Raw genomic sequence first — 25,222 nt, forward strand, 5'->3', positions numbered from 1 at the left:
GAAACGGTGTTTAGAATGCAATAAAGACTGTTGGAGGGGGCATGGGGGCACTGGCAAATTCATACGCATACTATGGGACTGCCTCAAATTGGTTCATGTTTGGGAAATCATCCTTAAGGACATAGTTATTGTCTTTGATGCACAGCTTCCCCACTCACATACTTCTGGGGCTGCCTAATTCCTCACGTACCCTCAAAAATCACAAAGAGGCAACTAAATAGCCCTGGCACCTAGAGCATGGCACATCAGACAATTTTCGCACTATGGGGTTCAGACAAGATCTTGAAATATGCATCATGGCTTCATCAGCTATGGCATCTCTTGGGTATGGTAAAACAACAAGTCCCCTGGATACCAATACCCAGGGCTTTAAGTGGGGCGAAAAAACTGGTGTTTCTCTCAAAGGGGCGTCGCCAATGTAATTAAGGGTGTGGCTTAAAAACATATAAGCTAAAAATCTGTGATTAGCATATTGTGCCGCCCGAATTGTATTTTGCTATTTGTCATTGAATCCAGATATGTGATACAACAAGTAACTTCATTATAACAAGTCCGTACTATTGGCTTTGTCAACAGTTGTTAGTTGCATAGGATAAATAAGCAGCAACTATGGCTTGTATATAATATTGAAAAAGCTTCCACTTACAGCCCTGTTGACATCACAACATTGTTGCTGCTACTGAGTTTCAAAAAGAGAAGGGAAATACAGAGAGAAAATGGCTCTCTTTAAAGGATTTCCCTTCCTCTACAACGCTCACCTGGCATGACGTCATGCCGTAACTTCTCCACTAATGAGCAGTGATCAGTATGAGCACACGCCCATCGATGTACCTGCTGTCACTGCAGTCCGGAAAAAAACGGACCCTGTGCCAGGGCACAAAACAGAGCCCAATTGAGACCCGTTTCGAGGCCTCCTTTAAAAAACTACTGGTGCTCAGCACCTGTGAGACCCGGCTCACTTTAAGCCCTGCCTATACCTTAAAAAATGCACAATACAACCATTCATCAGACTCATTCAACCAACTGCCATTGAAATTCTGATGAAGACACACTTATCTGCCATACGGGATTTAGAGAAAATACACTAGAGCAATGCCACTGGTGTTCAGATCAGAATCCAGAATGAGAGAACTACACAGAAGTCCAATAGTTGCAGACGGTTTCAAGCATGATTCTGCTTTTGAATTCAGCACAAGATGTTAAATATTGTTATGGATTTACTGACGACAATGACATTTGTCTCGAGCAGCCTTATCCCTGCCACATCGCAGTGCATACAGCCGCCATACTGGGTGGGGGAAAGGGTGGCGGTCGAGTTGCTGGCCGCATCCCGCCCTCCAAAAGGTAGTTAAATCGCCTCCCAGCACAAGCGCGCTGATTACCATTTAGGCTCGCCTCTAAGGCGGAAGTCGGAGACTAGTAATTTTAAAGTGTGCATTCATATTTACTTTGCGCCAATTTTTGTACTTTTCCTTTACCTTTTACTCCAGCAGCCTTATCCCTGCCACATCGCAGCCCACAGCGCAGCAGACTACGTGCTGACGCTGGGGAGAGAGTGCATACAGCCGCCATACTGGGTGGGGGAAAGGGTGGTGGTCGAGTTGCTGGCCGCATCCCGCCCTCCAAAAGGTATTTAAATCGCCTCCCAGCACAAGCGCGCTGATTGCCATTTAGGCTCACCTCTGAGGCGGAAGCCAGAGGCTAGTAATTTTAAAGTGTGCATTCATATTTACTTTGCGCCAATTTTTGTACTTTTCCTTTACCTTTTACTCAAGCAGCCTTATCCCTGCCACATCACAGCCCACAGCGCAGCAGACTACGTGCTGACGCTGGGGAGAGAGTGCATACAGCCGCCATACTGGGTGGGGGAAAGGGTGGCGATCGAGTTGCTGGCCGCATCCCACCCTCCTCCACACTGGATAAAAGGAAGACGCCATCTGTCGTAAATATTTAATTTACTATCTTAATTTCTATGCAGGTAAGTACTTAATCAATAATAACTCAATCGGAAAGAAAGAAAACAGAGTCCGTGGTGTTAGAGTTCTTAGGGGTTTTATTCCTTAAAAAGGAATTATTCCGGAATAGGATATCATGTTCCTGCAACCACACGGGGTTCAGGAAGGGATAGAGCAATGTTTTATTAACAATACATAGCTTATATACTTAATTTACATCATAGGAAGCAATATAGTAGGCGTAACAGCTGAGAGTAGACAAGATAACAGCATCCACGTGTTACTAGTACGTAATCAGAAGGCGTGGACTAGGCGTAACTGGAGGTGTGCTCTAGAAACGTCATAGGTAGGTGTCACATGTGGGTGGCACTAAAACAGAAATGTTGCAATGTCAGCAGAAATCAGAAGCTTGAATGCGCGCGCAGCTGCATGACGCGTGATTTGGCATGAAACTGGAGGGTGCAGGGGGCTTGACATTTAAACTGACGGAAAGAGACAGAAGTCTGGCATGTCAGATCAACTTGTGCTTCTATCATATCTGATATCTGATGTTTAGGAACGGAGCTATCTGGGCGGAAAGGTCTCTGGGGCAGAAGCTATTCTATACTGACTGTGAGTGCGTGTATAAGCGCCTGAGTGTCTGCATGAGAAGCGTGGGGGCATGGGCCTTCCATGGGAGCATGGTAACAGAGGCTATGAATTACTTGCACGGAGACAGGCCGGCCCTTTGGCTCTGCAGCTGGGGAATGTTTACTGAAACTAGTAGGCAGGAATGTATCTTCGAGGAGCGGAACAGATAACTCGAAGGTTGTAGTCAGTCTTGGCAGGCAGCAGGCTGAGCTGAGCGTGGTGGGCCGCGCTGGAAGTAAGGCAGAGTTCACAGGTACGGGGGCAGCCTGGGCTGAGGCTTTCAGAGTCAGAAGGAAGAAAAAGGCTCGATGGCAGAAATTCTGGGCCTACTTTGCCAGAGCTGAAAAACATGTAGAGTACACTACAAAAAGACGTTGGCATAGCATACTTAGGAATGGACTATCCAACCCATTCAGGGTGGGTCTGAAAGAGGACATGTTAACGTTGGACGCAAATGTATTTGCGTCTTCATAGCTGGCACAGGAGGGAAGTTACATGCACTTTAACTCGTACATGGAGACGGTGGGGTACACGATAGGGAACATAACTTGACCAAAAATTTATATTTCCTCACATCTCGTCCGCGCAGCGGGCGGGCGCAGCGGGCGCGCCAAAGGCAAGCCCGTCTGCGCCCGTCCGCGCCAGGACCGGGCCGAGGGCCACGACCCCTGGTTCAGAAGGGATAGCCGAGCGTATACTCTACTCTGGCGATGATCTTTTAAATCTTAGGGCAGTCCCAAGTAACATCTGCCCTCGATATAACCCCGAGCATATTTCTCATACAGTAATCACTGCCTGCCCCAATTGTACCTCTCCTCTACCGTTTATCACCAGCAAGGCTCGTATCAAACGAGGCTCTAATAACAAAACGAGAAATATTATCATTGCACTTATTAATGCCAGATCTCTGGGGAAGCATAGACAGGAAATTCACGATTTGATTATAGTCAACAATATAGATACGCTATTCATCACTGAAACCTGGATGGATGCCGAATCAGATCCAGACCTGGTGGTTGCTACGTCACAGGGATACATAACACTTTGACATGATAGACAGGGAAAGAAAGGAGGAGGATTAGCGATCATCACGCGAAACGGATTCTCAGACAGAACATTTTCGTTTCTGTCCAAATGCTGTGAAGCGTTTCAATTTGCTATTAAGATGACGCCCTCATACAGTCTCAAGGTATTACTTATGTACAGACTGCTTTCATGGCCAATCTTAACTCGCTAATTGAAACCCTGGTGACCGAGGACTCTTTTATTGTGCTGGGAGACCTGAATTTTCACCTAGAGAAGCAGGAGGATGCTGACTCCCAAGCACTAATAGGAGACCTGGAGAGCTTGGGGTTGGTTCAACTCGTTAATGGCCCAACTCACGAGGGTGGCCACACGTTGGACTGCATTTTTTCCAATATACCTGGCATCACCGTCCAGAATATCCTACCCTTAACATGGTCCGATCACTTTGCCACTCTTTGCGCCCTTCCTATTATTGATACTCCCCCCACAAAACAGGTCCATTTAACTCAGGAGCCTTTTAGAGTATGGAAAGACATAGACAACTCAGCCTTGGCCGAGCTGCTGACTCAGTCCCGCCCCACTATATCCTTGGAACCCAACCTAGCCGCAAAACAATTTACTGACTGCAATAAATTTACTAGTTCGTTTTAAGACCATATCCAGAAATAGAAAGACATCATCCTCCCCATGGTTCACAGAAGAACTCAGTAAACTAAAACAAGAATGTCAAAGGCATAAAAGATACTGGTGAAGGTCTTACGATCAAATCAGTAAATTACACTATAAAGAGACACAGATTATCTATAAAAAACTGATCATGGAAACTAAGAAAAAGTTTTTTGAAGATCAAATTGACTCTTCTAAAAACTCCAGCAAACAGCTATTTGAAGTAGTGAAGCAACTAGCTGGGAAGCTGACAGATACAGCCCCTTCTCCTACGCAGGCCCTTTGTGATTCCTTGGCCAACTTCTTTTTCACCAAAGTTAAGGACATTTGTTCTGAGTTTTCAACTACAGACACACCTCCTCCTCCAGTTACTCAAATCAACCTCCCCACTTGTTCATTAACGCAATTTGAAGGATTAGAGGAAGAACAAATCAGGGACATCATGGTATTGATAAAGACAGGTTCTGCTCTAGACCCATGCCCTCCTAAAGCCTACTTACCGGTAATCGACTCAATCAGTACAACTATCACAAAAGTCTGCAATGTGATCCTCAGGTCTGAGATATACCCGAACATGCTAAAGAATACCCTTCTAAAACCGCTCCCTAAAAAACCATCTCTAGATAAGGAGCTGCTGAAAAATTGTAGACCTTTCGCCAGTCTCCCATTTCTCGCCAAAGTGCTTGAAATGGTAATGAACACTCAGCTGGCTGATTATCTCGAACAAAATAAGCTGCTGGATGATACGCAGTTCGGGTTCCGAAAGCTCCATGGCACTGAGACTGCTCTCATCAAAGCCGCAGACGATATCAGAACCATCAGAGACCAGGGAGGGACAGCTGTCCTTATAATGCTGGACTTATCGGCGGCCTTCGACACGGTCAATCATTCCACCCTGATTGACCGTGTTGGAAATCTCGGCATCCGATCCAGCGCTAGAGAACTGCTTACCTCGTTTCTTTCTAACAGAACTCAAGCAGTTACGCTGGGACCTTTTAAATCTCCGGAGCTTGCCTTACCTTGCGGAGTTCCCCAGGGCTCATCGCTAAGTCCAACACTGTTTAATATCTATGTGTTGGACTTGGCGAGAGTGATCAAAACCTACAACATGAGCCTTACCTCCTATGCTGACAATACCCAGCTGGTGCTCGCTATCAATAATGACGGGGAACAGGTAGCGGCACTGTTTCAAGAAGGTATGCTGGCCATTAAAGACTGGATGCAGGCCAACTGCTTAAGGTTGAACTCCGAGAAAACGGAGGTAGTTATTTTTGGTAAGATCACCCCACAATGGTCTCCTGTATGGTGGCCTCCATCCTTAGGAGCTCTACCTACTCCAGCAGTTAAGGTCAGAAACCTGGGTATAGTTTTTAATGAGAAACTCAATTTCGAAGCACACGCCAACCAGACAGTGGCAAATGCCCATCATAAACTCAGACTCATAAGGAAAATCATCCCATTTCTCTCTGACAGCGCAGGAAAAACAGTGGTGAGCACACTCGTGCTCTCCTCTCTGGACTACTGCAATGGCTTATTTGCCAATGCACAACCCCGGATAATCTCCAAATTGCAAATGATTCAAACTGCGGCAGCTAGATTACTTTCCAGGACCCCAAAATTCAAATCAGTCGGTCACATAATTAGGAGCTATCACTGGCTAACAATTAAAAACCGTATTAAATGCAAATCACTTTGTTTAACTTTCAAAGCTACTCACAACCAAGGCCCAAGGTTTCTGCAAGAGCAGCTTTCTATTTACTGCCCGTCAAGACAACTGCGATCGATGCAGCTGCATCAATTAGCAGTACCTCGCACCAGAACGGTTACCTGGGGAGACAGGCGTTTTACAGTGTCTGCAGCCAGACTCTGGAATTCGCTCCCATTGACAATCCGCTCGGCCCAATCAGGAAGCTGGTGAAGACATGGTTGTTTAACCAGTAGTAACCCCCTACGCCTAAAGTGCGGCTACCACTCAGAGACCCTTTGCTGTAATCTCAGCACCAAGACGCCCACGGGCAAACGTATGCGCTCTACAAATCGTAAAAATAAATAAATAAATACATTTGACATATATCTCTGTTTCATATATTTAGGCCAGTAAATTTGGAACTTTTAATTACAAGTTTATGCTTAAAGTAAGGACTGGGTGCCTCTTATACTGAAGCACCTTGCTTGCGTCCACACTGCAAATATATGATGGTTCCTTGATGTACACTACGCAATGTTTTGTATCATGGTTGTTGCTATTTCCTTTTGCCTCATTCGTACTTCATTATCACTTTATTGGGCAGAGACTGGTGCTGTGCAGTCTGCCTCTGCTCCCGCTAAGGTTTGTTTTTCTACCTTAAATTGTACCCATGTTCGCCTATTCCCTCTCATTTCAATATCCTTTTTATCACAGCAAAACGTTCACATGATTCGTCTGTTCGGAATTTTTATAATCATGTTATTTAGCCCTGTAAAGCGCTATGATACCCTAACAGGTCACATTTGTGGTTTATAAAACACTAAATAAATAATGACATGGTGCCCTATGTGCAATGGGAGGGAAGTCCTTCCCTGCAAGATAAGGAATGTGAGTGGTCTGGGAGTTCACTGGTTCTTGGATCCACCAAACATTGCTGTTAATGACAGCTCGGTGTGGCAGTTCCATAGGAGGAAGTTCTAGATATGTGTTTGAGGCCACGACAATTAGTATTTTTTGAATGTATGCACTTATATAGATGAAGGTGACTATTAACAATTCCCTCATAATCCCCCATCTTAATTAGACCATTTTTCGTTTGGGAACCCAAAAAGAACAGTGGAAAATACTTCATACTCCTTCTGTACACAGCCATACCCACATAAATGTAAATGTAAATGTAAATGTGTGTGTCTTGTAAAGCGCAATGCTACCCGGAGGCGTCCTGGCGCTATAGACCGCTGGGAAACCCGTCCTGGCTTTCCCTGTGAGATGTTCCCTCCTGGGTATCTCCAAGGTGAAACCAGGCATCCCCAGCGTTTGTGGGGGGCCGTTGTGGAGATGAGGCAAGCTAATGCCCAGAGTTGCCGAGTGTGATCCCTGGTTAGAGTAGGCACCGAGGCTAGGCACCCAACTACAAGGAATGGCCATTGAATTTAAAGTTTTTGGTTCCACTGTTCTTTTTGGCTTCCACTGTAAGTACATTATTTGTTTTTTAGCACATAATTCTCCAACACTGAATTGGGTCAGCCGAGGGAACTGAGTTCTTCAACCCTGGTTTGCAAGTTTAGTTCAAGACAGCATGTCTCAGATTGGCACTAGGTATAAAAAGCTGTACACCTATTGTTACAATTTAAAATCCTGAAATCATTAACATTCCCTAAACTGGCCTAAGTCTACTGCGGTCCACTGCGAAACAAAGCCAAATCTTGAAGCATTTATTAGGTGCTTCCCTGGTCAACATTTGCTTTCCCCCTAAAACCTTGTTGACAGAATTTTTTGTCCCCTTCCTTGTACCTCATAAGGGGTTTGTAGGGTGCAGTAATGAGTCTGGAAATGAGAAAGTCTCAACCTGCTGTGCTCTTGCAAGAACACAAGTCCTACAAAGTAGGCTAATCAGCAAGCTAATGGGTCTTAATTCGTTAAGTTAGGAGTGGCAATCTGCCCATACCTTTCCCACACAGACTCATCAACATTTTAGCACCTGTTTAGCATAGTTTCACCAACGTTGTTGTATATTGGCCTCAATCTATTTCTCATATTGGGTAGTAAAACTTCCAGATCTAATTATGAATAACATAATTTTCCCTTTCTCTCTGGCAAATCCTTTGTCATGAGGGCTTATACTATGTTCAAAATAGGTGGCTTTACTCAGTTTGGGTATTCTGTTATATGCATTAAATCTACCTATTCTGGGTTGGAAAGGATAGTTGTGACACTGTAATGCTTGGGCAATTTTACTCTTGGTTGGTATAAACAGGCTCCTACAAACTACCTTCCCTCAAATTGGCAGACCTCCAAATGGACATCATTAAGAGCTCTGTATTGTGTTAATGCTGTCTTTCGTGTGGCTCTGTGTGAGAAATTGAGTTGTGGCAGACGCAATCCCTGCCAGAGTGAACCACAAAAGTCACTTAATCAATCCGCTTAACCCTCTGGTAGCTTTACATAAAAGCAGTCAGGCTTAACTTACAGGCATGTATAAAGTATTTAAGCAGTACTTAAAGAGAAATAAAGTGAAAACACAACACAAGATGAATCTCACACCAATTTAGAAACGGAGTAAATTTAAATAAAATATTTGACACAAGAACAAAAATCCAATTCGTAAAACCAGAGTTATGAATTTTTAACGTTTTGAGTCAAAAATAGGATCAAACCCCGGACATCTAATCGCGTGTGACCGGGGCAAAATCAAAAGTTATGACCAACTGCAACGAAGCGTGGATCAGGTACACAAAGTGGATTGGGCCAAGTCTCTTCCTACCTTCAGACTTAGACTTAGGAGAAGGTTTGAAGAAAAATGTCTGAGAAGGTAAAGTTTAGAGGTGCAAGGCAGCTGGCGGTGTCCCAGGAGGAAGCTTCGTCGTTGGGGAGCCGCTGGACGACGTTGCAGTGAAGTGAAGCTTTGCCTTATTCTCTTTTATGGAAGTCAATAATATCCAGCCTGATGAAGCTGCAGGTTGTAGCAGACAAGGGTTCCATGAGGTTGGATGCCCTGTCTACAAGGATCCGCTGAACAGTATTTGCTGCTGTGGCAAAGAACGTAGTAGGAGCTGCCAGAAATCAGGCCAACCGGGGTTGCACCTTAGGCAGTTTGGCAAACAGGTAGGTCTCAGTCTTCTCTCGGTTCTCAGAGCACTTTTTGGCGGAAAGTTTTTTAAGGGCAACATTTTGGATTTGGGCTATCTAGACACCTTTAGCACCACTTCCAAATGTCCAGGAATGAAGGGGCACCACTTGGAGGGTCAGGACTCACTCAAGCTGGATCCAGGATGGTTTCTGCCTTTTATGTCCTTGGGGCTCTGATCAGAAGGTCCTAGGAGTTGGAGTCACTCTGGAAGTCCTGGTTTCAGGCAGAAAAGCAGGTCAGTCTGCTGGGGTCACAGAGCAAGCTTCAAGGCAGCTCTTTGGTTCAGCAAGGAAGTCCTCTGCGAGTCCTTACACAGCTCCAAAAGTGAATTGAAGAGTGGCTCTGAGTGTCCTGTTTTTACAACTGGTGACCACTTTGAAGTGGAAGAGTTTTCCCCCTGCAGACATGACTGGAATGCCCTGCCTCCCTGCCCTTTTCCCAGTCTGCATCACAACAGGCTACTGAGTTCTTTGTATGTGAGCTTTGACCCATCCTGACCTTGATGGACCATCCTACTAACACCCAGATTCTCTATTGTGTATAGGTCTGTGAGGAATAAACGTTGGTCAACTACACCTAGTCAAGTGACCCAGAAAATAGTCTGCAGGCACCAAATGGTTAGGATAGAAAATGCCAACTTTTTGTACCAAAGAAGCCTACTGATTTTGCCAAACTCAGAACTGAGGTCATTGAATTCTTTAGGAAATTGAGATTAAAAGGTTTTGTTTCCCAATAAGGATGACACCGTTCAGGCTGAGCTATCAGGACTCCAGCTAAAATCTTCATTCTGCCCTCCTCCACATTCAATACCTAAAGAATTTGTAACATTTGAGCAAGTTGGACCAGTCTGTAGTTATTAAGCAAGCAGACAAGGGGGCGCAGTGTTTGTTGGGTCAAAAAATGGTTACACCTGGGAGGCAAAAAAACATTTGGACAATAGGAACTGATATTGATGTATAACAAATGACCCTACAAGGGATATCCAAGAGGAGATCCATCAGGTGCTACAGAAAGGTTTCGACAACATTTTGGGCCCAAAGGAATTTGCCTACCTGATAAAAACAAAACCAAGGAGTCCCGTCATTTACTTTCTGCCTAAACTTCATAAAGATTCCCAAAATTCACCTGGCCGTCCGATTGTGTCTGGATGTGACTCGGTCCTCGAACCGATTGCCCAATACATAATTTATTTCTCAAATCATTCCTCCAAGTGCCATCATACCTGAGAGGCACAATGGATTTTATCTCCAAAATCGATAGCCACCAATGTGCCATGGAAGACCACTGGCTTGTGTTGTTTGATGTTGTTTCACTTTATACCCAAATTCCTCAAAACAATGGACTCAAAGCAATAGAGGTGTGAGTGCCTACCTCATTTATACTGAGGTTGGCCGAATTGGCACTAAAAAACATTTTTTTCATGTTTGAGAACAAGTTCTACATTCAGGTCAAAGGGAAAGCCATGGGCTGTCCCTTTGCACCAGAAATGGTTGTATTGTACATGGCACAGTTTGAAGAAAGATACATCATCAACAATAACCCTCATTCAAACCAAATAGTCTACTGGTTCAGATACATCGACGATGTTTTGTGCCTTTGAAAAGGTACAGAAGAACAACTGGATATGTTTCATAACTGGCTAAATGACATAAATCCAAAAATCCAATTCAGTATGTCCAAAAGCAAGTCATTGCTCACTTTTCTGGATGTTCAAGTTCAATCAAGCAGTGTCACACTGTACACAACCTTATACGGCAAACCAACGGACAAAAACAAATCTCTGCACTACAAAAGTTTCCACCAGAGAAATTTACGGTACGGCTTGCCCTACGGGCAATTTCTCCCCGTACACCGGAATTGTACGAGAAAAGAAGACTTTTTCATGCACGCCAAAGTGTTGTAACAAAAACTCAAGCAAAGAGGATACCCACGCAAAATTCTAAAGAACTCAGGGGCAGATATATCAAGATACCTATTTGCGATTCTCAAATAGCGATTTTTTGAGAATCGCTATTTGAGAATTGCAAAATGGTATGTATATAAAAAATCGTAATTTTTTTGCGATTTCTTAAAATTCCTTCTTTGCGATTAGCAAATTGCTAATCGCAATTAAGGAATAATTTCCCATTCATTTCTATGGGCCAGGAGGCCCATAGGAATGAATGTGAAGTTATTCTCAATTTGCGATTCGCAATTTGAGGATCGCAAATTGAGAATAATTTCAAGGGTGCAAGGGTGTCATAAGGACACCCTGATGCACCCCTGAAATTTACATGTGTGTGCATATGGCCCTAAGGGCATGTATGTGCGCCACATGGCACCTTCACAAATGCAAAAAAGTGCATTTGTGTAAGAATTCGCAAATTACCACCAACTTGAAGTTGGTGGTAATTTGCGATTTCTTAAGGAAAAATCGCTAAATTGAAATGCTTGATGCATAGCATTTAAGGAATCGCAATTTGCCATTCCCTAAATGCTTACGCAAAATTAAGGAATCGCAAATTTTGCGATTCCTTAATTTTGCTATACATTTTTCTTCATACGTTCCATTTAGTGATTTTTTTGTCGCAAATGCTGCTTTTTTTGCGAATTGCAGCATTTGCAACAAAAAATTCCCTTGATACATCTGCCCCTTAATGAAAAGAGTCTGGTTCACCCCATGGGACATTGCCTGTTAAAAAACAAAAAGGAACCCAGTACTAAACTAGTATGTGTTTCCACGTTTTGCCCCCACACAACACAGTTCAAGAAGATTATAAGTAACAATTAGCACTAAATGAAGAGCTCTGAATGCAGCCTAGAATTGCTAATGTTTGCAATGAGGAAGTGTCCGAGTGTGGGATCTCAAATAGTTAGGGCAAGTCTAATTAAGACAAAAAAGCAAGGCAATTTAATTACATCATGGAATTTTAAGCTAATTCAAGGCCACCACAATTGTGGAAAGATGGAAAGATCACCTGGACCCACAAGGAATTCTCAAACTGCAAAACCAAAAAGTGGTTTACGCTATAGTCAAAAGATCCACATTAGCAAAACTAATCAAGAAGTGAGACAACGAATCATCCAGCATAAGTCATGCATCAAAATTGCAAGAAAGCCCAGACACTGGTTTAAGTTATAAGTAAAGGAGGTTTTAATTAATCAACCCCATCCATCGTAGACCTGAGCCAACTGACTAAAGTAGAAACCCACACGCTCCACGCAGGAACATGGAACCAAGCTTATCACATGTCTTTACAATTTGAAATATGATTACAGAAGAAATAACATATACATTTCCAAGTACATATGACGTACTCATTTGTAGAGTTTCCAACCTTTCCTCCCAAGTAAACAATAAAACTAACTCTTTACAAAATCTTTAAGATAAACTGGACTCTTGCGAGATCTGATGCTTTTGCTAATGGCCTCCAATACTTCCTTATCTGAAGAAGATCCACTTGAACTTTCTTCTCCACCTGCTTCATCACATCTTGACTCAACACGAACTACATGGCTATGATTCCAAATGCGACCATCATTTGTTTTCACAGCACATTTGAACAACTTCACTACAGGCTTTTTATCCGTGAACTTAGACCAGTTTAAACAGCCTACTGGCTCTTTAATCTTAACTCTGTCTCCCACTTTAAATTCAACTGACTTTGCTGATTTTTGAGAGTACACATAAAAATTCCCTTTCCTTTGCAGATTGAATTCTTTATTTCTCCACTAACCAATTTCATTATTCTAAAGTCCTTTATCATAATCATCCAGCCAGGACAGATGGTCTTAGCAGATCTTCCTTTGAATAACTCAAAATAAGTCTTCCCTGTTGAGGAGTGAGGTGTGAACCTGTGCACTGTAATCGTATTTTGCAACTCCTCCCTCCAATTCAAATTGCTGACCCTTGCCAGCTGTATACTTTATTTCAAGGTTTTGTTTAACCATATCTACTGCACCGTTGCACTCGGGATGATGAAGAGAAGTCTTCTTATGTTTAATTCCACACTTTGCTAAATATTCCTCCATTTCACAAGAACAAAATTGTGGACCATTGTCCAATAACAAAGTACCAGGAAAACTTTCTCGCTTAAAATCTAATTACTGACTGAGTAGTGATGTGAGGCGCAGAACTCACTTCAATCCAACGTGTGTATAGATCTAGTAAAACAATCAAATACGGAGTTTGATGTTCACCATGAAGAGGTCCAACAATATCAATGGCTATTTCATCCCAAGGACACATTGGTAATCTCCTACAAACCATTGGAGACTGTCTGGGCTTAAGAATCGTGTTGTTCAAGGGACAGGGAATACAATCACGCACCACACGTTCCACTATGACATCCAGACCAGGCCGCCAAAAGTCTTGCCTAATTCGTTCTTTTGTTTTACAAATACCCATGTGTCCTTCATGAGCCATTTTTACAATGTTGTCTCTCAGACCAACAGAAGGAACGAACCTTGTCCTTCTTGTAAGAATGTAATTATTAATTGCCAACTCATCACACACCAACAACCAAGCAGCGGCGGTTCTTCCTTGTGGGCGTTTGGGCGCTGCCCCCCCCTGCTTGCTCGCCGTGCAAGAAGGCAGAAACAAATGGTAGTTATTTATAACTACCATTTGTTTCTGCCTTCTCGCACGGTGAGAAAGCAGAACTAACTTCCTGGTTTAGAGTGGGTGGTGTTCGAGGGCAGGGGGAGTGGCTTGGGGGAGTGGCTTGCCCACTGTTGTTAATACTGACTGTTTGGGCAGCCTGAGGCCGCCCAAACAGACAGTATTAACAATAGTGGGAAAGCCACTCCCCCAAGCCACTCCCCCTGCCCTCGAGTAACACCACCCACTCACTCTCCCTGTTCTCTCTGTATGCTGCAGCAGCAGCATACAGAGAGAAAATGTCATAGCCTGGGGCAACCGGTCGCACCAATCAAAAACGCGGCGGTGGAGAGGGAGGCTGGCTGCCTCCGGCGCCACCTTCCTGATGACGTGCTGCAGGACTTGAAATCGAGGACGGCGGGATTCTGGACGGAGTCTCCGGACTGTAAGTTTACTTTATTCTATTTTATATATTTGTTTTGTTTTCATTTCCAAACCCCTCCTGCCTCCCCCCTCATCCCCTCAGGTCGTCGCGAGTGGGACCCCATTTCCAAACCTCCCCCACCCGCCCGTAATGCCGGCCGCGACTGCACATAAATAACTTGGGGTGTGGAACGGTGCGAGGATGCACTGGTTGACACCGTAGTTGGTGCCACCATCGTTTTGGCAGAAATGCAGCGTTAACGAGACATTTTGGAAGAGGGACCTGAACACCAGTCTTTTTGGCATTCTAAAATCATGATTAGAGGTCAATTTGGGGAACTTTTGCAGGGTTTTCTTTGCCGTTGAATATGCCTTGTTAATTGTAAACTCTTATTTGCTTTGTATCTGGCTCGCATAATGGGCTGCTGTTCATCGAGAAAGGCAGGAAGATGTGACGAAAAACAGCGGCTACTAACTGAATTGTCATAGTCTTTGAACTATCAGGCCATGGAGTGAACCGGGGGCCACTCGCACCGCACCTCTGAAGGCACCCGCCGGACATCGAGGGTGCTCTCACCCACCTTTTCAAGTCCACATTTGAGACGTCAAGATGCAGTGGAAGCCTGGGGGATCTGAAGTTGCCCGGCGGTCACCAGGTAGGCCGCAGGGGCACACTCTTGACAGAGTGAACCACGCTGGTCGTGCCACCCTGAGGTAGGCTAGCCGGCTTTGGAAAAACAAATGGATAATATTTCTGAAATATTTTCACGTTTCTGGCTGGTGACACAAAACGGCGCAACTTGTGTTTTGGATCAAAAAAGTACAACTAAAGCAAAACGTTAATGAAAAAGACAGAGACAAATTAATATTCTTGAAGCAGTTGAAAGGCGCCCCCAGGTCAGCAATTGGTATTGGCTGAGCTGTACTCACACCTGCATGAAAGTCACGCTCTCTTCCAAGCACTGACCATTGCTCGTTTGAGCTCTATCCGGAACCCTTGACATTAACAGCGATTAAAGGAATACCACAAAACAGCTACATTTCCCACATACAACAGAAAACTGAAAATACCGTACATAAGCTGACGGCACAAAGGAAACAAATATTTGCATTTTCCAAATGCACTTATCACACAGCCTTCTGTAGCACGTGAGGGGCTTGTTCAACAGTGCTCTATTAAGAGCTGGATAGCCCCAAATTCAGTTGGAAGAGAGGGCATAAATCGGCGCAAGTAATATGAACGTTCAAATAGAATATGGATACCGTGGCAAGTGAGAGAGTGTCAGACCAAGTCTCTGTTTCCATTGCAGCCACTTTCCGTACCTTGTACCACGCTGTGTGTATTTTGTATTGTGTGCTTGCGAGCTTATCATGCTGCTTCAGTTTTTTCTTTCGGCTTTGATGCTCATGAATCCGTTTATTCTGCGGTGCTGGACCCACATTCTGTAAGTGTGCAGAGTAAATCATGAACCTGGCTGTGCAGGCTTTCCAGTGAGTGCTTGAAATCACTAGGCCTGCCGTTTGTTATCTTCACCGGCCTCTACCTGCATGCTTCCCTGAAATGAAAATGAATCACAGATGAGGAGGCTGGGCGCGAGCGACTTGTTGGTAATGTACAGAGATGGGAATCAGGCGCTTCATTTTTTGCTTTCATGCTCGTGGTCGGGCTTGTTTTCCTCCATGTACCATGTGTAGGATGTTTGCATTGCTAATTCCATGCATGCTCCTGCACCTTTCCAGCTTGGCAGACCAAATGAGATGCCATTGTCTATGGCCATGCAGGGCAGTGCGATAGAAAGCCAGTTTTATGCCAGCGCCTAGCACGTAGTGTAATTTCAGCATTTCAGTTGTTTCTCTTGGCTAACGTTTTGGACTGCTGAGTAGTTGAGCCCTGGTAAAGTGCTTGGATGAGATATGAGGTGTGGGGTAGCAGAAAGCAGATTCTTTGAAAATTAATGATACCAAATGGCAGTGCTATGTACTAATAACTGACCTCTTTTGGCTCTAGAAATGCTTCATCCACCAAATTCTGCAAGCTTCAAACAAATGCCCCTCCTTCCTTGCCTAGTTTGACAACAGTTCAGAATGGCTACACTGATTGATGCTCGTGAATAATAATTCAGAATATGTTTAATTGAGTAGAAGCGTGGAGAATTCTACCTATTCCAGCGCTATCCACATTGAAATTGAATTAGCAATGTATATATATATAGTATCTGAACTGTGCATGGACAAACTGAATAAAGGATTTCAGTATGGCTATTGTTTTACGCCCTACCACTTTCAAATGTCACCAGCCACCACTGCAACCAAGGTTTCTCAAGTCTGTTACCTTTATCTTGCTAAATCAAATTCATCACAATCAACATTTCATTGTCCTTCTTTATCTCATCCTTCCATTCTTGTTCTTTAATGACACCTAAAGTGACTTCACACACTTTCACATCAAAGTCATCTACCAGATCATCTTCTCCTTTTTCATCTTCACCTTCCACACTGCCTACCAAACAAGAGAGACAATGAGCTGAAACATTAGTTGCTCCTGGAATATACCCCATAACAAAATCAAATTCCTGTAGTGAAATCACCCATCTCCTGATCCTTGTTAAAATTGCGTCCAAACCCCTTTTCTCAAATAACTCTTTAAGAGGTTTGTGATCAGACCTGACAGTAAATTTTGTACCCCGCACAAACTTCTTACATGTATTCAATGCCCAAAAAATGGCAAGCGCCTCTTTCTCAATGACTGAGTAGTTAAACTCTGCACCTCTTAGACATCTTGAGGCGCAAGCGACCAAACACTCTTGAGCATCCCTCTTTTGAATCAGCAATGCACCTAGCCCTTTCTTACTTGCATCTGTTACAATGTATGTCAAATCACCTGGTTTAAAAGCCTGTAAATCCGGGGGCACTTTTAAGGTCCAACTTGACCTTCGCAAATACACTTTTGCACACTTCGTCCCATACAAACTCCGTTTTTTTGCACAGCAAACTTCTTAGATGGCTAGTTTTATCCGCAAAATGTTTTATGAACTTAATATATAATTCAGCTATACCCAGAAATGATGCCAGCTCTTCCTTTGAACAGGGTTCCTTAGGATTAGCAATGGTATCTACCAACTCCTTTTTTGGTTTGACACCCCTACCAGATATATGGTGACCAAGATAATCTACTTCTATCACTCCAAATCTACATTTGTCAAAACGTAGAGTCAAACCAGCTTTTATCAGTCTTTTTAACACCTTCTCCACTCATGCTCCTCAATGCTCTTACCATAAATCAGAAGATCGTCCCGATAACACCTAACACCCTTAATTCCCTTTACCGCATCACTCATAATCCTCTGAAGCACAGAGGCCGCTAAAACTAAGCTGAAAGGCATCCTTAAAAATGTAAATGCCCCCATAGGGGGAATGAAAGTAGTCAGTTCCTGTAAAGTTTAATCTAGGGGAACTTGATGATATGCTGAAGCTAAGTCCAGCGTACTGAAATAACAAGCACCATCCAACGTTGACACCATTTCATCTATATTTGGAAGCTGACATTTGTCCACCACAACTTCTTTATTCAGGGCACGCAAATCTACACATAGACGAATCTCATTGTTACTTTTCCTAGCAACAACAATGGGAGCCAACCACTCTGTTGCTTCCATTAGCTCAATCACACTAGCACCAAGTAGTCTGTCAATTTCTTTTTGTACAAGTAGTCTGTCAATTTCTTTTTGTACAGATTCTTGTACACTCATTGGAATCCTCCTGACTTTTGCTGCAAAAGGATTTGCACCTAGCTTCAGTTTAATCCTGTGACTGTGGCCTTTCAAACATCCCAAATCACTCTTGAATAATTCACCAAAGTTCTTCACATACTTGTTCCCAACATTCTCTATAGATTGTACCTGTACAGAGGGATTAGCATTTGGATCTAGAATAATGCCAAGGCGAGCTTGATGTGTCCAACTCAGTAAGTAATCAGCCTTCTCTGCCACATAGATCTTTGCATCAGTAAATCTTTTATTGTACTCCACACAAGACTGAAAGTAACCCAACATTCTAATAGGAGTTGGCCTTACTTTGCTTTTGAAATTTCTCTCAAAACATCTTTAGATATAAACTAAGATGCATGCAAGAGTCAAACTTAATTTTTATCTTAACATCTCCTATCTTGACCCATTCAGAAGGATGTTCCAAACCACACACCACATTCACCTGAAAACGTACTACTTTTACTTCATTTCTGCCATCTTTTTTGTTGCAAAAACGACAGTTCTTAGAAAAGTGCCATTTTTTCCCACAAAAGTTACAAACTACCCTGAGAGCAGGACAACAACTGGCATTGGCCTTGTGACCAACCTTTCCGCAGCGATAACAAGTTCCTTGAAATAACATTACTTTTTTTTTTGCTTCTTCCTCACTCTTCTTATTATCTGTGTCAGACTTATATACAGCATGACACACAACCTCTTCTACTTTTTCTTGACTAATGGCAGATTTCCCTACCTTGCTCAATTCACTCACATATATTAACATGTTCAACTTGTTTCGCAATTACCATTACTTCATTTATAGGAGGTTCATCTTTTTAAGCAGAGTTCCTCTCTTATTTTGTCACTACCACATTTCAATACAAACTGGTCACGTATTCTCTCTTCCACTAGCTCTCCAAATTTACAACTTGACGCTAATTTCCTGAGAGCAGTCACAAACTCCTCCACTGTTTCTTCCTTCCCTTGCTCTCTTTAACCAAAATAATAACACTCCATTATAGTACTAAATTTTGGCAGAAAATGCAGATCTAACTGATTGATACAAACTTCATATTCATTTAACCCTCTTTGACTTGCAGGACTTAATGCTGACAACTTCTCCAACACCTCTTGCCCCTCACCACCTAAGCAATGAAGTAATAATGCCTGTTTCCTCTCCGCCGTCAAATTTGTTCCACATACCCATGCATAATTTTCAAATTTGTTTTTCCACTTTTGCCACTTCACCAGTGGCTCCCAAGGATTCGTCATGAAAAAAGGTGGAGCAGTTACATTCTGCATTTTCTTCTAATCTTATTTTAAAACTTTAAATTACACTTTTCAATTAAATGCAAATCACACCTCACTTATTTTCTCTTTTACGCTTACAATACACTTTTCATTTTGTGAAAAGCTAGACCAGAAGATGGTGTAGTCAAAAAGTAAAAAAAAAATGTTATTCATTTTAAGATATGCTTGTTACAAAATGTTTGTAAATTAATTTTAAGGTGTGCTTGTCACACTGGTGGCAAGCTTACTTCCAACAATCTTAATATTATTTGAACCCAAAGAAGACCTGGATAGTTTTCCACCTTTTCAAAGAATTTCCACAAAGAAAACAATACTTCCTTTAGATTTTCTCTTTAAACATGACCGTCACCACGCAAACATTTCAATGTTTTTCAAATGGAGATAGGGCTTGTTTTCTTTTTCCCCTTGTTTCCTGCCTTAAAATGACCGCCGCTGTCACCACACACACATTCTGGTTGATTTCTCCAGGAAATTGAGTTGCTTTGCGGATGACGCTTACGCACTGCCTTTTTTCTAGAACAAGTAGAGCACAGTACTCGGACTGCAATGAAGACGTCGGCCGTGATAAAACGCAGACACGCTCCGCGTTCCAGCAGCCACTGCCTCCCCACAGCTTGACTTTCCATTGCTCCTCTTACTCCTGTTTCTCCTTTACTCTGCACCAGACTTTGCCCGCAGTGATCCGCCTCAGATGTGAGCAGATTTCACTACTCTGCATCGCCACTGCACTTAATGTCACTTTCCTCCTTCTGCGTAGCAAACACGCTTCTTCCTTCGCGTCTCCCAATGTTGGGGTCGATCACCCTTTAGTTTTCAAGTGATCGTCGCCAGTGTAATAAAGCCCAGGCACTGGTTTGTTATAAGTAAAGGAGGTTTTAATTAATCAACCCCATCCATCGTAGACCGGAGCCAACTGACTCAAGCAGAACCCCACAAGCTCCACGCTCCATGCTGGAACATGGAACCAAGCCTCATCACAAAAACGAACATTCAAACAGCCCAGATGGTCAACCATTTCAATCAAATGGGACACACGGAGAAAGATTTCCACTGAACTATCTTAAGTGCTATCCAAAAAGACCCCAGGGATGGAGATATTGACACAAGGCTAAAAGGGTGCTAAAGGCCGATCTCTTTAATAGATTCTCTGGTTAAGGTTGCGGGACAGATGTCCTGGAACATCTGTAAGTTTGGGCAGAAGAAAACTCGATCACATCAGATATCCAATATGGATTCAGAGAAGGCTTGGGGACTATTGAGCAGAGCTTAAATGTGGCTTTATTGGTTGGTAAATATATGCGGTTAAGAGAGGGCGCTCTTATCTGGCATTCGTTGCCCTTACCACAGCCTTTGATTCAGTAAGACATGACAGGCTGTGGGAGTTTCTCGGAGCTGTCAGGGTCGATCCTCCTATTATGCTCTTTCTAATGCGCTTGTACAAAGGTGCGTCGGCTAGTGTACGCTTTGGTTTGGCCGGCGAGCTCACACCTGCTTTTCCTGGGGGGTGCGGCAAGGCTGTGTGCTGGCCCCCTTTCTTTTTAACTTGTATACTAATGGTTTGTGCCAAGCCCTCATTAGGAACAATCAAGATTTTCCCTCTGTAAATGGACACCCTACACCTGCTCTCCTTTACGGGAATGATGCAGTTTTAATGACCAGAACTCAGGTAGGACTCCAGAGGGTTTTAGATAGTTTTACTGTGTTTATGAAGGACCTTGGCCTTAGCAATAATATTTCTAAGACTTTTACCAAGAGCTGTGGCAGTGGGTTTCAGAGAATGAAAAGCATGTTTGTGGACAAAGAAAAATTAGCTTAGACAAAAGTTTTTCTTATTTAGGTATTATACTTAACCAAGGCGACTTGTGGGCACAAGCTATCCTTGCAAAAAAAACTGTCATTCGTCAAGACAACTTCCGCCTTTGTGTCTATCTCAAGAAATCTAGGTAGGAAGCCACCAGGTGAGCTTATTGAAATTTATAAGGCCAAATGCACCGCTAATGTATTGTATGGGGTGGGAATATGGGGTTTCTCTAACACCCTCCCTATACAAACTCTTGAAAACTCTTTTCTAAGGTATATTTTATCTATGCCAGCTAGCGCACCTTCTTATGCCTGTCATGATGAGTTAGGTCTTTCTTTTATCTCAGACCTCATCAAATTAGAACCAGTTCTCCTATGGCATAGGATATGGTCAAAGGATCAGCCAAAGCTGAATAGGGAAATCATACAGGACTGCCTTAAACTGGAAGGGGCCCTAAAGAGCCCCTGAATAAAGTATATTTGTGATTTCACAAAGGATATGAGGCTCCCAGAATACTTTACTGACCCTATTGCCTTACAGTGGATTTCCAGAAGGGCCTTAAGAAAGTACTGTCTTGAATGACTGGGTACAGTAAGGATGACAGGAGAAATCTTAAAACCTAGTGCAAGGCAACATCAGCTAACTATAAATAATATTCATATGGAACCTTACCTTATTTTTGTACCGGGTAGCTTTGATTGATGGTTATTGACTTGGTTTAGACTGAATATTTTCCACAGACTTGTGACCCTCCCAAAAACTAATGATTGGTCGAGGGATTAGCTTTTGTGTCCGCGTAACAATCATTCTACTCAGTCCACCATTCATTTGGTCTTATTTTGTCTTTTTTATATTGCCTTGAGGAAAGCATTGATTTTAAAACAACAGGGATTGCAGCAATGCCCCCCTGCATTAATTAGACTTATAATGTTGGAGAATGAACAAACTGCTTGGTGCTTAGCCACATTCTTTAAGAAGGTACTCCTTCATAGGAAATCGCTTATATCAAATCAAGTATAGCATAGTGAGCTTTTCATATTTTTATGGTTTTATTGCTGTCGATTTAATAACACCTGATTTTTTTATACTAATATATATTTGATGTTTTAAAAAGTGTATATTGTTGTGATAATATACATTTTTATCTTTTTATGTGCTTATATGACTGTTAAAATAACAGTTGAATAAAGCTTTCCTTGACTTGACTTGACACCAGGCTAATGCGTAAAGAAGCATACTTGATTATTAAATGTAATTCGTTATCATGAGGTCTGAATGAGATGTCTGAAACAAACAGATTGTAGCCAACCCATTTGTGTAACCCTGTGTCCATACTCGGTCTCTTCTAGTTGTTTCTACAATGAAAATGTTAAGTTTTTCCATTCCAAAAACAAGGTAGACATCACTTTGGCCTGTGATCCATTTCAGGTTTTACATTTTCTTTATATATTCTTTTTTCAAATAATCACTCATCTAATTTTTGCGTCAAATAATCGTAAACAACGTTGGATTGTTTGACAACCATCACCCTGAGGCTTCGCTTTAGTTAAAAGAACCATGAATAGTGCACCATTATAGAAGTTCAATGACCATACACTACATAACCCAGAATCCTTGAGCAGGACCAGTTCCTGTGGGACACACCCAATTTACAAAAGAAAGGTCAGAGGAACACAATGCTATTATCCATGCGGCAGGAGGATGATGTGATCCAGAGGGAGCCCTAACAAGCTTTTGTGTAAGTAAAAACAAAGATCTGTTGCATCAAGTTTTAAAATAATGAAGCATTTCGCACTCCCAGGCAACCCTGGATTCTTAGCAGTGGTGATTATATGCCTTGTGCCAAAAGCGCATACTTTAAATACCATAAGACTTGGTCTTGCACGCTTGTTTTCTGTGGATATGCACAGGGGAAGGGGAATGCAACTTAATTACAATAGCAGCAAGAGTTACCTTGATATAATGCAGCACGAATGGTTTGGCAGCAAGATGTAAATGTAAATGTATTTGAGCTTATATAGCGCACAGCTACCCACAAAGGGTTTCCCGGCGCTTGCTTAGGGAACCCATCCTGGTATTCCCCTGTGAGATAACCCCGGCAGGGTATCCACAAGGTGAAAGCCAGGCATCCCGCCGCGAGGGGCCGTTGTGAAGATTAAGCAAGCTATTGCCCAGAGTCGCAGAGTGTGAACCCGTGAGTTGAGAAGGCACCGGAGCGAGAATTATCGAGTCCGTGGAATGTTTTGAGCCCAAGACCCGCCGAGGCGGGGAATTGAACCCTGGTCCAGGGGCGATCTCAGCTTCCGGGTCTGCCGCCTCTAACCCCTGAGCCACACTTCTCCACAAGATGCTTCTCAAGTTTTTTTTAAAAAAAAAGCTGGAACAGCTAATCCCAAATGCAAGCATTTTCCAAAATACTTGTCAAGTGTTTATTGTGTTTTTGAAGCAAGCAAGCAAAAGCAAAGACTAAACCAGGTCCGTTTTGTTTTTTTCCAGATTGGAATCACAATGGGCTCCAGAATCCACTTATAAACAAATACAAATTACAGAGAATCACAGGATAATAGAAGTTTTCTAAATTACCACAAACTTTGTGCTTCACTACCAATTTTAAAAGACTTTATTTCAAGTACAAGTTTATTTAGACCATTGGTCTCCAAACGTTTTAAAACCAGATCAATAAAACATCAATAAAATCTACTAAAATCACAATTCATTACTTATCCTCATAAAACCTCATAGAATGCGCTCAGCATACCTTTCGACATTTCGTGTCACATATGCCACACAGAACTACAGATAAGCAGATCAATTCAGAATGTTATTGAGAGATTCTTTAACTTTTTGAATATACTTCCCCAAGGCACACTCTATGTCTAAATTACTTATTTCTGTTAAGAGGTTTACTGTTTGGGCCCTATTTTTAATATCGTAATTCTTAAAAATTGGACGTAAAAACTCTTTCCGTATATCTAAAAATTTCTGACAGTCCAGTAATAGATGTGGGATATCGCACATTGTTCCCAAATTGCGCGTACATTTTCCCATAATATTAATCATACATCTTCTTACCCCATCATTCACATAACATGGGTTAACCCCAATCCTTAGCCTTAGCAGGTCTCTTCCCAGCCAACAACTAGGCAGCCTATCAATGTAGGGGTAATGTTGTTCATTTTGCCACACTGGCGCCATGAAATGTACTGATGTTTTCCTCAAAAGGTAATCCTCGTCCTGAGCACGAGAAATTTCTTTACCCAGGGCCCTGAGTTCCCTCTTTTCAAACTTATTTAAGTTCATCCCTTCCTTTCAGAACAACATGAGCAATCCAGAAAAGCCTGTCCTGCTCCTTTGATTTGGTGCACAAGTACAAATCCTTAATTACCTCGACAATTGATGAATCGGATTCAAAACCTTTTGTCGTTCCCCCTTAGATAAATTCATAACCATTGTGCCATGTGAAAGTATATTGGAGTTTGCTGATCCCTCAACTGAAGTCTTTTTCCTTCACCCTTGCGGAATTCACCAAATGCTTGTCCTGAAGAAAACCCCCAAAGTAAGTGTGGGTTCAAAACGTGTAGCCCGGGATCAATAGGGGATCCTAGTCCAACCAGTATCAATATGGAAATTTAAATTTATTTGTCTAATGAAACTATTGGAAGGCCGTATTAGCTATCTTTGGACCGTTCCAGTACTAAGAGCACTTTCTATTAATGTAATGCTCTGGTCTTGTAAAATCTTGAATTGGTGAAGATGAAATTTTTGCCTAGTTCATGTATACATTTTGCATTATCACAATGTATATTTGGTTTATCTTTCCATATTCCACACGTTTTGCAAATATTTTTCACTGTATATCCATTGAGTTGAATGTGGATTGTCCTTACTTTTATTGCATCAAATGGGAAAGTTTAAAATCGTTTGTGTTCAATCATTACTAAAACAAATTTGAGGTCATGATCATTGAGTAAAATGTACCTCTTGCATACGTAAAGATGTGTTTAAACCTCACAATCGCCTGATGTTTTTTAAGTACACATTTGTCTAAGCCCAAGGTGGTTGTAGGTAAGTGCCAAACCCCCCAATACACACAGAATTTTCTAAAAGTAGCATTTTCAGAGTTGTGACTTAGAATCTGCCTTTAGGATTAAAGAGGATTTAACAATAAAAATAATCTTAGACACCTGTTAGAAATGGGGTCTCTGGTTGTCAGAGTCTGCACCCTGTACACACGGGAACCACCATTCTAGAGTAAGCTAGATACATAC

The sequence above is a fragment of the Lissotriton vulgaris genome, chromosome 12, assembly GCF_964263255.1.
Source record: "Lissotriton vulgaris chromosome 12, aLisVul1.2, whole genome shotgun sequence".
Lineage (NCBI taxonomy): Eukaryota > Metazoa > Chordata > Amphibia > Caudata > Salamandridae > Lissotriton > Lissotriton vulgaris.